Genomic DNA, 14,917 nt, shown 5'->3' with positions numbered 1-14,917 from the left:
CTTACCGTACGCGTACCCCGAGATTTTTTTTAAAATCAATAAATGTTTTCTTTGTACTTTTCTGTCCTTCTTTGACCCCCTTACAAATGTTAGGGGGTCTGTAACTCTCTCCCTTGCCCCCTTTTCAAGATATCACTCTTTTTTTTCTGAGTGAAACACACGAAATGGCGGCCGTCGCTTCCTGGTTTCGACCGATTCGAATGTTTACTAAGATCTAACAACCAATCAGAATCGCGCTCGCGCACGCCACCGTACGCGTACGGTAAGCGCACCGTAAGCGCACCGTACGCTGGCTCAGATATATATATTGATTTAAAGGCTATTTTCTCAGAATCTACTGAACAGATTTACACCAAACCTACAAAAGGCACTTCCTTGACCTGAGGACTACCTCTCTGCCAAATTTCAAGTAATTCTGTTCAGCCGTTCGGGCTGTAGCTGTGTCTAAAGGTCCTATGGAAAAATGCATGGGAAAAACGCGTTTTGGGACCCCCCTTTTATCTCAGCCCCCGCTTGACGAATCCCCCCGAGACTTTCAGGGTAGGAACGGAGCGTAGCGCCCCACCTATTTTGAAAAATTCGCGAGGATTCGTCAACCGGCGCCAAAGTTATTCAAAATAGAATGTTGCGGATTTCCTATGGAAACGTGGTCCTAACTATAACTACCTACTGGCGACCGCCAGTAGGTAATATATATATATATATATATATATATATATATATATATATATATATATAAAACAGTTTTGGGGTAATAGGACTCTTGCCTGGTGCTTGGTATCTGAGTTTACTGGTCCCCACCAGTACAGTATTTTTTCATCATATCAATTGCAAAGACTGAGAATTCAATACACAATAATGATTTCTTCCCGCTTTGTTGCCTTATAATTATTTTATTCCTTCCTTTAGAAGCTTCACTCAGTACAGCATACAGCCTTCAAAACAGCAAACAGCCAACACTTGTTTCACGCCTCATTGCGCTTCTTCAGGGCTGTTACAAACATAAAGTCATGAATCATTTCACACCTATGAAAAGCAGATAAATGTGATGTTTCAATCAAAATTCGTGTACATACACAGTATATGTCTACTTTTCTACAAATTACAATCCTATTTCACAACACACTTGGTGGCAACTTATTTGAATCAGTCCTCCATGTTGCACTTCAAATTAAACAAAATACTAAAACATCCATGTTAACATCAACTAGATTAACTTCACCTAAGTACACAAGAGTTAATGTTTTATCAAGCAAATTATGCTTAGTAAAACTACATAGAATTTTTCATTATTCGCTTGTTTGGACTAATATAAACATTCAACATTTTTATGCATATTGCATCATTATGAACCTTATTTCATATGTGTTACTGTCTTAAATGATCACAGTTGAGACTGATATATACTATGGTTGTAATCTTGCAATCCTATTGGTACATTTTTTAAAAATCAATAGGCATTTTCTAGGAAGATAAACAGTAATACGTGAAATATAAACATATCTTCTGCAAGAAATACAAAAAACCAACACATTCAGTTGAGTCTAAACTTAAACTTAAACCTATCACTTCGGTAATCATAGCTCTCCTAACTTTCCCTTGGGCTATGGTGGATGACCATCTGAGCATCATGAATGCAGAACCATATATGCAGGAATATATATACTGATCTGTTATGACGTCACATATTACATCACTCATGACATGCTGTCTATGACATCTGTATGACATCACTGATGACATCTCAAACATAACATCGGAATGTGTTCCATGCCTCGAACTTAACGTATACTTTCTCTCTTCAGTGTCTGAGACACTGTTTCCTGGCTCTTTTGTTCTTCAAACAGGTATCCAGTTCCATTGGTAAATGCCACAAAGGCAGGACATTGCTCAAAAGCCCTCGATGACTCAAACAGGTACTCACTTGGCTGTTGCCAGGACATCCCATAGTCTTCTATGTGATAGAAGAGCTAGGCTCATGGGTACAATGCTTGCTTGATCAAGGTCCTGATTTAGAGTTTGGTGGATGGGTGCTCAATTACAAACATGAGAGGTATCCTGTCAGCCTTATTACAAGTGCATTAAGATATAATGCATGTGCAATTAGGCTGACAGGATATCCGTCACATTTGGGACAGAGCACCATTCCACTAAACTCTAAATAAGGCACTAAGTGTTCTCTCAGTTTAGGGTGGAGACTTTTCAGCATAGTAAGCCTTCTGCAGATTAAGTACAAGGTGTTCTTGGCATTTGCCTTTCATCTAATTTTCCTCCAAGAGAGATAACTATGTATACTCATACTCACTCAGCAAACATTCACAGTAGACAAAGTTAGAGCATAGAGCCTCCTAGAGCAACGGTATCTGGCAGCCCCACTGCCACTGGTCTCTCAACCGGGAGGGACAGCACAAGTCTTCATACCCTAAGCCTAGCCACACAGGACCGGGACAAACCGGGTACCTGGCTACGAGGAAGGGTTGCTCCACCTGCTCATCACCCGTCCACCATCCGGCTCGACCCCTGTGGCGTCAGGAGTCCCGGGTTTGAGCGGCAGCCCCATGCCATGCTGGTGAACCCATGGGTAGCCCACGCTCTGCCCTGGTCAGAGGCGCCGCAAGGGAATAGCCAGGTGGCTCCCCATCCTGCACACCTTCCACTAAGAGGAGACAGGATCCCCTCACAGGCCCCGGCTCCTCTTCCAGGCTGCCCTGTCGCTCAAGAAGAGCCATGCCTTGGTCACCTAAAGCCCTGTCAGGCTGGGATCGGGCACGGGAGGGACCGGGGTGGCAGGGCCTTCAGGGGTGGTCCCAGCTCTGGGAGGCACTGTCATTCAATTTCCCCACCACGGGTCATGCTCAGTGAGCATGGCTTCCCTCTCAGGAGGCCCTACTGCTGTGTCCTTCCCAGAGGGGCAGGAGCCAGGGGCCACCCCCATCACGAGCCTCACACGTTCATCGGTCGGTTCCTCCCCAGTGGAGTAGCCTGCCCCACACTCAGTCTGCACCCAAGCGCCTTAGGGGCCGCAGGCTGCTCAACCAGCCAGAGTGCATGAGGGCAGGGCCAGGCCTGGTACCTACAGTGTACATGTTTCATGTGGGAGTCAGCCGATGGTTTCAGGCTGGCGCAATACACCGCTCAGTGCACTCCACCATAAATGATTCTTCTACAAGTTCACCTACGGAAACCTTGGTACGACTTTTATTTCCTCTAGATAGTAAAGTTTGATTATCTTCTCGGCACTCTGCCAGGGCCATTGCCGGCCCCGGTGGGGCAGATCTGAGAACCTCACTAAACCATCCTATCAGTAGTAGCGACGAGCGGTGCGTACAAAGGGTAGGGACTTAATCAAAGCGAGCTTATGACCCGCACTTACTGGGAATTCCTTGTTCATGGGAAATAATTGCTATCCCTAATCCCTATCATGAACAGGGTTCAGCGGGTAACCCACACCTGTCGGTAAAGGGTAGACACATGCTGATCCATTCATTGTAGCACAGAAGCAGCCCCAGACATATAAGGGCATCACAGACCTGTTATTGCTCGATCTAGTGTGGCTGAACTCCACTTGTCCCTCCAAGAAGTTGGATGCCAACCGCTGTGGGCACCTAACAAGTCAGCATGTAGACGTTTCATTCGTTTTAGGAATTCACCAGACAAATTGCTCCACCAGCTAAGAATGGCCATGCACCACCACCCACAGAATCAAGAAAGAGCTATCAATTTGTCAATCCTTTCCGTGTCCGGGTCGGGTGAGGTTTCCCGTGTTGAGTCAAATTAAGCCGTAGGCTCCACTCCTGGTGGTGCCCTTCCATCAATTCCTTTAAATAGCAGCTTTGCAACCATCCTCCCCCTATAACCCCAAGACTTTGGTTTCCTGGAAGCAGCTCGGTGGTTCATAGGAATAACACCACCAGATCGCTAGTCGGCATTGTTTATGGTTGGAACTACAATGGTATCTGTTCATCTTCGAACCTCTGACTTCGGTTCTTGATTCATCAAAACATTTTTAGCAAATGCTTTCACTTTAGTTTCTCTTGTGCCGGTCCACAAATTTCACCTCTAACGACACAAAACGAATGCCCCTGGCCATCCCTCTTTATAATGGCCTCGGTTCCGAAAACCAACAAATAGAACCGGAGTCTTGTTCCATCATTCCAGCTGAAGTATTCAGGCGACTGGCCTGCTTTGAACACTCAAATTTTTCCAAAGTAAACGCTTCGGAACCCCAGGACACTCAGTAAAGAGAGTCAAGGGGCCAACGAGAGGCAGGAGCTGGGACAGGCAGTAGCTCGCATCAAAGCGGACCACCAGCTCGATCCCAAGATCCAACTATGAGGTTTTTAACTGCAGCAAATGAAAAATTACGCTATTGGAGCTGGATTTACCACGGCTGCTGGCACCTGGCACCAGATTTGCCCTCCAATGGATCCTCATTAAAGGATTTAAAGTGAACTCATTCCAATTACAGGGCCTTGAAAGAGTCCTGTATTGTCATTTTTCGTCATTACCTCCCCGAGTCCGGAGTGGGTAATTTGCTCGCCTGCTGCCTTCCTTGGATGTGGTAGCCGTTTCTCAGGCTCCCACTACGGAATCGAACCCTGATTCCCCATTACCTGTGGTCATCACGGTAGGCACAGTAAGTACCATCGAAAGTTGATATGGCAGACATTCAAATGTATCATCGCTGTCAAGGGGACGTATTATCGACCCGAGATTATCTAGAGTTACCAAAGCGGCCAGGCAAGCCTGTATTGGTCTTGGTTTGATAAATGCACGCATCCCAAGAGGTCAGTGCTTGTCGGCATGTATTACCTCTAGAATTACCACAGTTATCCAAGTAACAGATGGAGCGATCAAAGGAACCATAACTGATTTAATGAGCCATTTGCAGTTTCACTGTACCAGCCGTGTGTACTTACACATGCATGGCTTAATCTTTGAGACAAGCATATGCTACTGGCAGGATCAACCAGGTAGCCACACTTGCTGGATGGAGTTGTTGGGAGACGCGTGCTGTCCCCTGACCAACCTTCACACTGCTCAGGAGCCTGCTGGGGATGCCCATCTACCTGGGGGACATGCTGGGGGGACAGTTGCGGTCTAAAGGGCAGGGACAGCTGTCTCCATGGAGGGGAGAGGCAGGCCAAGGCACAGCCTGAGCGAGACACAGGGTTTAGTGACACATGAATGTTTGGCCAGCCCGGGACGGTCTGCCACAGTGTCATGCGCACTTTAGTGTGCTCACCACTCTTCCCCTGCCCTGCTCTGAACAAAGCAGACCCGCCTGCCTCCATTCTGCAGCAGCGGGAAAAAAGCTAAATGATGATAAAGTCAAGTTATTATCATTTTATTTGTCCTTTCTTTCACTGCTGCAAAGCAGTGGGGCAATGTTTCTCCGCCTTAGCAGAAGAGCCGACACTGGCAGTGCCATTGGATAGTATTGCGCGCGACCAGATAGCCAGCATAAAGAACTGTCACCTGGTTGCATTTTGCCTTAATGAACATGGCTTCTGCTTGTCCTTGAAGGGACAGGGGCTCTACGGCTGTGGGCTCAGAGCCTTACCTGGGCCTCAGGCACAGGGCTTTGAGGGGTGCCCCGATGGGCCACTGACCTGGGGCCCTAAGGCATCTTAACATGCAGGCGGAGCGGGGGGGAGGCCTCCCTGGGCCGGTGGACCCACGAACAGGGACCTTGGCCATCGGGCAGGCCGGAGGAGGGAGACCAGGGCAGGAGAGCCCGCCCCGGTGCCCAGCACAAGGAAGGCCTCCCTGGCCCTGCGGGACCCTGTCCCTGGCACTTTGCACGTGGTGGGCTGGAGGATGGAGCCCACAATTGGGGGTACCCACCCCAGGGCCCGCAGGGGCCCCAACTGGAGCTCCTGGACCCAGCCAAGCAGTGGAAGCCCCCCCGGCCTCGGAATCCTGTCCCAGGTGCTCTGGCATGCTGGGGGCCCGAGGCCAGAGCCAAGGACAGAGGTGGGCAGATCCTGGTCACTGGCTGAGAACCCCCAGATCCCAAAGGGGTCGGAGTACTTTGTCCCTAGTAATCCGGAGGAAGGGTTCCTGCCTTTCTCGTAATTCGTGCACACTGAGGGACAGAGGAGACAACCGGCACAAACACACCCAACCTCCTAGGCTTAAGGAGTACAGGGTTCCGTTATTGGGACTTCCAGGGCAGATGGGATGGCCGCTTCATGTCCCTGCCTGCCCTCGGGGAAGGCAGGCTCAGTGGAAAGGCCTATTGGGCAGGTCTGGGTGGCAAGTGTCGACCAGGCCCCTGGGGTCCCTGCGGCCCGGGCCCTGGTAGCACCCGACTGAGAACTGCTGGACCTCAAGAAGGTCTGGAGTACTCTGTCCCTAATAATCCAGAGGAAGGCTACGACTCTTACTTGTATTCCATGCACACCGATGAACAGAGAGATCAACCAGCACAAATGCACTCAATCTCCTAGAGCCCTGTCTCAGCACGGTTTAAGGAAGCAACTGAGCCCTCAGCTGGACTTCCAGGGCAGCTGTGATATCCACTTAATGTCCCTGCCGGCTCTCGGGGAAGTCAGGCTCTTAGGAAAGGCCCATCAGGCAGGAGCAGACCCCGGCCCCTGGGAGACCAGATAGGCGGGTCTTAGCTCTGGCTACGCCCAGATCAGAATCATTGGGCCCCAAGGGGGTTTGTGGTACCCTCTCCCTATTAATCTGGAGGAAAAATACCCCCTTTCTTGGAATCTGTGCGCACCGAGTGACAGAGGGTACCGAAGGCGCAAATGCAACTGGAGCCCTGGCTGGGATCTGGGTAAGCAAATGAACCCCTATCAGGACTTCCAGGGCAGGCCGGCCATCTGGTTCCCCCCAGTGGAAAGCATGGCATGCAACCAAATGGCCAGGCTCAGGGGACCCTGTGGCCCGGGTGCTCGGAACCCCAGCTTGGCCTAAGGCACGGGGCTGCGAGGAGGGCACTGATGGAACTCTGACCCTGGGCCCACAGGCACCTTATCATGCAGACGAAGTGGAGGAGGCCTCCCCGGGCCTGATGGAAGCCTGTCCTGAGCCCTTGGTGGTGCTGCAGGCCAGAGGACGGAGCCCTGGGGCCCTTAGGCCAGATGGAGCTCCTGGACCCGGCCATTCAGGTGAAGGCTCTCTGGGCCAGGAAAAATGGTTTTAACACTCTACCACTTTTGTTCCCTTAGATTTTAGTTCCTAGCTCAGTCGGGACCCAGGGAAACCTAGCTAACCTAGGGCTATCCAGGGTGGGCTAACCTGCATGGCTCTCACCACGTTTTATTACCCAGAATGCTTTGCAAACCTCAAACTTTGACTATAAAGAACACATTTTCCAAACATTTCTGTGATGGAAGGTTCTGGAATCTGTAGGGAGCCATAAACTTCCTTTCACCTGCCATCCTTGATTCAAATGGCAGGGGAAGCACTTCCCTTGCTCCCCAGGCTGAAAAATAAAAATAAAAATGAAATCCAACTGGTGTATCCAGCAGAAGGATTTCCTGGACGTGCGCAGAGGTGTAACGGTTACGTCCTCCACACACGGCCACTGTGGCGGAAGACGTCCTTGGCACAGAAAGCGTTAATGTTTTGGGCAGAGAAAGGGGCAGAGTGCCCTGAAAGAGAAACTTAGTAGTCAGTTGGAGGTTGACTGTGGGTCTGTAGTTGCTTAACAGGAGGCACACGGACTATGTCATGTTGAAGTAATAATTTAGTAATGGCCTTCAAGAACAGAGCAAAAGGGTCCGGGAAAGAAGCTGGTGCTTAGCCCGGTACTGAATCAGTGGTCAAGTCTAGGATCTCTTTTAAAGTTACAAGGAAAAATGTGAAAGCAGAAATACTAATAGGTAGAAATTCTTTATTAACAGTCAGATCAGTGTAAGCTTGTGTATGATCCAATGAAGGTACGTTTAAAACTGCACTCTGTTTAGCACTCAGTAATAACTTTCAACAAAAAGACAAGCATAAGTTTGTTTCAAAATGCCTTAGAAGGGACTTAAAGCAGTGGCATGACAATAGCCTCCGCAGCCTCTGCGGTGCAGGGGGCAGAGCTCCAGGAGGCCTCCACCAGCACTGTGTGCAGGCAGGCCTGAGAGCTACTGACTGGGTTCAGAGCGTGGGGGGCCCTTCTATGCACTCTGCAGGAGGGTCTGCAGGTTTCATTATGCCACTGACTTAAAGTCAAGGAGTGAGATTGTAGGGCCCCGCCTCAATCGATTTGGAGGCTGCCAAACCAAGGCATGATGGCTCCAGCTGGTCTGGTAAAGTTCAACTCATGACCAAGAAGCATCCAACATTCTGTAGATTCTTAGGGCCATATTTATCAATTCTTGCTGAAAGGGAGAGGGCTGGAATGTGCCATATCTATTAAGCTATGGCGTAATCCTGCTCTCTCCTTGCGCTGGCACACTTGTGTCTGCCTAGTGCCAACACAGGCACCAGGATGCCTGCGTTGGATGAAGTATTTGTTTTGTGCAGGTGTTGCTGAATGCAGCACATGTAGAAAGAGTAGAAAACAAGAAGAAGTAAAGATGTTTCTCCTTGCTATGCCACGCCTGGGAAGGCGTAACGTTTTTCAATCCAAAACAACTTTATTGCGGTCAATAGACCATAAAAGTGCAGGATAAGCAACATGTTGATAAAAACATTCTCAAATACATAGTCTTAAAACACCAGAGGCCTAATAGTTACATCTCAAAATTATTGTAATTACCCACTCCCCGATTAAAAATGAGCAAAATTAATTACAGCACATACATAAAAACCATATAAAAAGGTATGTACAGCATATTAAGAAACAGGTGCAGATGGATTTCACGGTCTACAACATAAAAACCACATAGGGGCAACCCAACAAAAAAGAGAGGTGATGTTATCAGTTACACCCCTATAGGATGCTTTTAAAAAATGAACTGCGCACACACCACATTGATAATAAAAAACGTGACAACACAAATACAATAGGGGTTAGAGTGTTATACTTCAGCAGCCTAAAAGCCTCCACACAGCATCTGGTACCCAAGTGTCTGCAAAGTTGAGTCAGCCAACGACGCCTAGAATTTCTATAACCAGGGCAGAAAAAGAAGACATGTAACTCTGATTCCTCTGCATGGTCACAGGCAGCACAGCCTAGAGTAGGTACACCTGCCCATTTGATCGTGAAGGCGCGTAGTGGGTGGGTCCCGTGCCTAAATTGGACATAAACTTTCCTCGCTAGCACAGGTTGTATCTCATCCAGGGCAGGCTCTAGGCTATATTGATCTTTGACCCTCATGAACGAAGCTGCCAGTGGACCATTTGCCAAACACCCCTGTATTCTGGCAAGTCTGTCTTCCCTGTATCCCTGCACCAGTTCCTTACAAGAAACTATGACACAGGCTTCCTCGGGTGTGTGCCATAGGCTCGCTCTGCCCATATTCTGAAAGGTGTCCCTAACATAAGCTAACCAAGGTATTTTCTGGCACCATTCAGAGTAAAAACCTCCTTTAGCTCGTCCCGGTAAACAGCCAATTCTGGGGGTAGCTTTTTGACAAAAACCAATGCTACCACTCATGGTATATCTGGGAATGCACCAAAATCCATAGGTGGATGCATGGGAAAACCCACGCTCCGCCCATGGAACCCAACCCTGGGGCAGAGTAATTTGAGGCAGCGACTTGCACTGCCTTACATTAATCCAGATTTACAGAGCACTGCAGAACCATGAAAGGTGGTCTTGGATAGCTTGATAAATCTCATCTAGGTTTTGCGTCGCCCTTTGATAAATATGGCCCTTGGTCCTTTTAGATAAGACCAGAGTGTTTGTTTACCAGAGAACAGGCAATGAGGTCAACCTGCATCTGGCCTGTTCAACTGAAATCAAATGAAATGAAAGGGACATTTGTAAAGCGCATGGCTACCCGGAGGCCTCCCAGCGCTGCACATGATCAGTAAACAGAGACGGGGATTTAAGGAAACAGAAGTGTTTTCAGTTGTTTTCGGAAAACAAGGTGGCTGGGTTCCCTGCAGTTTCTGAGACGGTGAATCAGGATGCAATGGTTCACCATATCGAATGCTGCGCTCAGGTCAAGGAGGATAATGGCAGCTGACCCTCCTGAGTCCAAGATCTTTCTACTCTCCTCTACCACCGCTAGCAGAGCGGTCTCAGTACCCTGACATGGGCAGAATCCTGTCTGGGAGGAGTATGGCAGACTCAGGGATTCCACAAAATTTGAGAGAGTATGGTTAACATATTTTTCGGCGATTTTGGCAATCCCAGGAAGAAGGGAAATGGGGCGGTAATTACCTAGATCCGCCGGGTCCAGATTGGGTTTCTTCGAAAGCGTCCTAACCATTGCCCTTTTCCAGTTGGGGGGAACTACTCCTGTGGCGAGTGAGGCATTAATTACGTTCGCAATGGTAGTGTCAAGTACCAGTCACAAAATGCCAAGCTTCCGCAGGAGCCGATGACTATTCCTCAATTCCCCAACTCCGTTACCCAAGTCACGCACACATAGATATTATATACGTATACCTAGGCAACCTGAGGGGATGAAGGGGAGTTGGAAAGAAAAGAGATACGCCACGTCTTCTTTCACCGGACAGGTCTGCTTCTATTCTGTAAGGTTCTTCCTGCAAGACAGATCTACATTAATATTTTAACATTGTATTCTTTTCCTTTTCCTAGTCTTACACTAAGCCCAAAAAATGATTACCTGTCTTAGTTAAGTGGCTGTCTATTCTCTTGTAGGCTGCTTCCTATTTGGTCTCCGTTATTCCAAGGTTCTGTTGATTATAGAATACTAAATTAATTCAGATGCTAAATTATGTAGTGTCTCAGATAACTCTCACTCATCTATTTCTATTGGAATATACTCTGTATTTTACCTTGCTACCCTGGTGTAGAAACTAGTCTTTTTCCCTTTTTCAGTTGAAAATCACTTCCTTTGATGAAGCTTCCAGATGAATTCGAGTGGAGGAAGAGGACTTCATATGGTTGGTAAGTATCTTTATACATATATATATTCACTGAAAAAACCATAGGTTTCACACACGTTATAGTTAGGAATTAGCATTTAAAAAACCTTGCAAATTCACTGAAAAAACCATCGGTTTCACACATGTTATAGTTAGCTGGACATTTTACTGATAAAAAACCAATGAAATTCCCCCGTTATAGTTACTGTAGGCAACTATAACTCACGCGACCGTAATCCTCTGCTGATGACATATGTGTCTTTATGAAAAAAAAATATTTGTAATATATGTATAGCTAAAATTTAATGGAAGAAGACATGGGCAAATAAGTGTCTAAATACAGTATTACCATCAGCAGAGGATTACGGTCGCGTGAGTTATAGTTGCCTACAGTAACTATAACGGGGGAATTTCATTGGTTTTTTATCAGTAAAATGTCCAGCTAACTATAACATGTGTGAAACCGATGGTTTTTTCAGTGAATATATATATATATATATATATCAAATATAGCAAGTATAACGACCACCACCGAGCTTTACAATCACCAGATCTAATTTATTAGGTAACGCGTTTCGCCTGACACAGCAGGCTTGATCACACACGGAGTTGTGGGATGAATACACGTTTATACTATCAGGGAAACAAAGCAGAAGACGGAATAGAGGATAATTTTCTTTTCTTTTTAGCTGGTTGTATAAAGAAAGCATGTATAACAACTGTTTGCAACTATGAATCTAATAGTTCAAAATCAGAGCACTATGCTTTATGAATAGTTTATATTGTGTGCATATATTGAATACAGCACTAGACTGTATACAGAATATTTCGTTTCAGATACAATGTATAAATGATATCAACATGTAAAATAAGAGGAATTAACTGTTTAAAACTATGATTACAATAGTTCATAAAACTAGAAATTACATGTATTAGACCATATAGAGCACTAGACTGAATATATGTTTCATGTATAATTTTGACTAGCTCAAAATGGCCGCCACAGTAACACACTTGGTTGATAACAGTTTTTAATGTTGTCCGTTTTCTGCTTTGTTTCCCTGATAGTATAAACGTGTATTCATCCCACAACTCCGTGTGTGATCAAGCCTGCTGTGTCAGGCGAAACGCGTTACCTAATAAATTAGATCTGGTGATTGTAAAGCTCGGTGGTGGTCGTTATACTTGCTATATTTGATAATCTTGAAGTCGGCGCGCTCCGCCGACACCGAACGACCTGCCTGCCTGGGGCGTGGGGAGACAGAAGGAGCAATCGGAAAATGAATATATATATATATGTATATATATATATATATTCACTGAAAAAACCATAGGTTTCACACACGTTATAGTTAGGAATTAGCATTTAAAAAACCTTAGAAATTCAGTGAAAAAACCATAGGTTTCACACATGTTATAGTTAGCTGGACATTTTACTCGTAAAAAACCAATGAAATTCCCCCGTTATAGTTAGTTCAGCTAACTATAACTCGCGCGCCCGCAATGCACTGCTGATGACGTCACATATTACATCACTCATGACATGGTCAGTGACATCACTCATGACATCACTGATGACATCTCAAATGACATCACTGATGACATCACTGATGACATCATCCTTGTGATAGAGTGGCAGACCTCCTCTCACCCTAATATAACCTTTGATACACACATTCAAAAATAGAGACTAAAATTTTCAAAACAATGGACATACCAATACCAGTTACAACAACCTCTTCAGTAATTCTAAGATCCACATACACATACACTCATTCACCAACAGTCCTATACAGTCACTCATACATGTACTCACTCATCATATGTACTCATACACCTATACATCCTGTTACACAATGCCACTCATCCATAGAGTTACTCACACACATAGTCACTCATGCTAATAAAGAATCAAACATACATTTACTTGCATATACAGTTATACACACACCACCATACTTACTTCTACGGAAACTTACACATACTTAGTCTTTTAAACAATCACTTATAGAAACACATACTTATTCATACAGGAACTCTTTCAATCTCTCACTCTCACATATACTCACATATATACACCAATAGTCACATATACTAGTTTAAAACATATGTAGTTACTCATAAAGACACTATTGAGACAGTCATTCACTCACTAACACACCCATACACACACTCATCCACCCATACAGTCCTGCACACATGCTGTGTTCAACACATACAAACAGTGAGTCACTCATTCAAGCACCTATGCACTACGTAATACCCCCCACCGAACCATGCAGACACTCAGACTGATACTCAAAAAACCAACTAATAACCTATATAGACACCCATGTAGCTACTCACCAACCCATGCAGCCACTTATACACAAAGTGAGAGACTGATACAGATATTTACATATTTAAACATTACTCACTAAGCCATGTATTCACTATGATACACTTAATCAGTCAGTTACACAATCAATTTTTCAAAAACAAATCATCCATTTAGACACTTATATACCCATTTAATCTTCCATCGACCTTGAGATATACATATATAAAACATATTTAATTTTCAGAAAAACACACATTCACTGGATGATGTCATCAGTGATGTCATCAGTGATGTCATTTGAGATGTCATCAGTGATGTCATGAGTGATGTCACTGACCATGTCATGAGTGATGTAATATGTGACGTCATCAGCAGTGCATTGCGGGCGCGCGAGTTATAGTTAGCTGAACTAACTATAACGGGGGAATTTCATTGGTTTTTTACGAGTAAAATGTCCAGCTAACTATAACATGTGTGAAACCTATGGTTTTTTCACTGAATTTCTAAGGTTTTTTAAATGCTAATTCCTAACTATAACGTGTGTGAAACCTATGGTTTTTTCAGTGAATTTCTAAGGTTTTTTAAATGCTAATTCCTAACTATAACGTGTGTGAAACCCATGGTTTTTTCAGTGAATTTGCAAGGTTTTTTAAATGCTAATTCCTAACTATAACGTGTGTGTAACCCATGGTTTTTTCAGTGAATTTGCAAGGTTTTTTAAATGCTAATTTTTTTTTTTATTCTTCATTTTTTTCAAACATATTTTTAATTTAATTTTCTTTCATTTTATAAAGACTATGCTTAAATTTTTAAAATCCTTAAATATTTTTTTTTAATATATTTTTTAAAATAAACATGTAAAATTTATTACCAGATTTTTTTTTTTTTTTTTTTTTTTTAGTACGCGTACCGTAAGCTCACGGTAAGCGTACGGTTTACGCAACGTCCGTAATCTATCTACGCTGCTTGCGTATAGTTACGCAATTTGCGTAGCCGCGCGTACTGCGCGTGGGACGCGTGCGCGCTTACGCCACACGCGCACGTTACGCGGAAGTGCCGGGGAGTGACTGTTATGCGCATGCGCGGAAGCGCGTGTCTTTTTTACGCGCACGCGTACTTTTTGCCGTAAGCGTACCGTAAGCGTACCGTAAGCGTACGGTAGGTCATGTGATCATGAAACACAACTTTTGATTGGTTGAAACTACTTTCAGTTCTAGAACTCTCCTACACCACACCCATTCCCCTCATTTCTGCTTGTGATCCCTTGGGAGAAGGAGCTGGTTTGTCTTTGGGATACGATGGCAGAACAGCAGAGCTCTTCTGAGAGTGAGCCTAGCACCAGCAGCACTGTCTTGAGGCAGAGATCGAGGAAACAAAAGCCTTCTTATGTTTGGGATTATTTTACTTTTCCAGAAGGCCAGCAAAAGGTGAATGCACCCTTAGTTACTTGCTGTCTGTGTAAGCGTGTACTTTCTAGAGGTAATCCTAACAGGAAGTATTCCTTTGGGAATCACACCATGAAGAGGCACCTCCAGGATGTACACGGAAGGACACATGGTCATCTTTTTGGAGGTAACTCTTCAGAAAGACGAGCCAGTACATCCACAGCAGCTCAGCCTGGACCATCATCTGCAGGGCTGACTCCTT

At 45.3% G+C, this 14,917-nt stretch overlaps 1 pseudogene; it reads right to left on the bottom strand.

Moving 5' to 3' along the window:
• Nucleotides 1-3,152: 3,152 nt before the first annotated feature.
• LOC146817644 (18S ribosomal RNA) lies at nt 3,153-4,976 on the bottom strand (annotated as a pseudogene).
• Nucleotides 4,977-14,917: the final 9,941 nt, after the last annotated feature.

Source organism: Triturus cristatus, chromosome 6, assembly GCF_964204655.1.
Source record: "Triturus cristatus chromosome 6, aTriCri1.1, whole genome shotgun sequence".
In the NCBI taxonomy this organism is placed as follows: Eukaryota; Metazoa; Chordata; class Amphibia; order Caudata; family Salamandridae; genus Triturus; species Triturus cristatus.
This window is presented reverse-complemented; position numbering and strand designations above follow the sequence as displayed.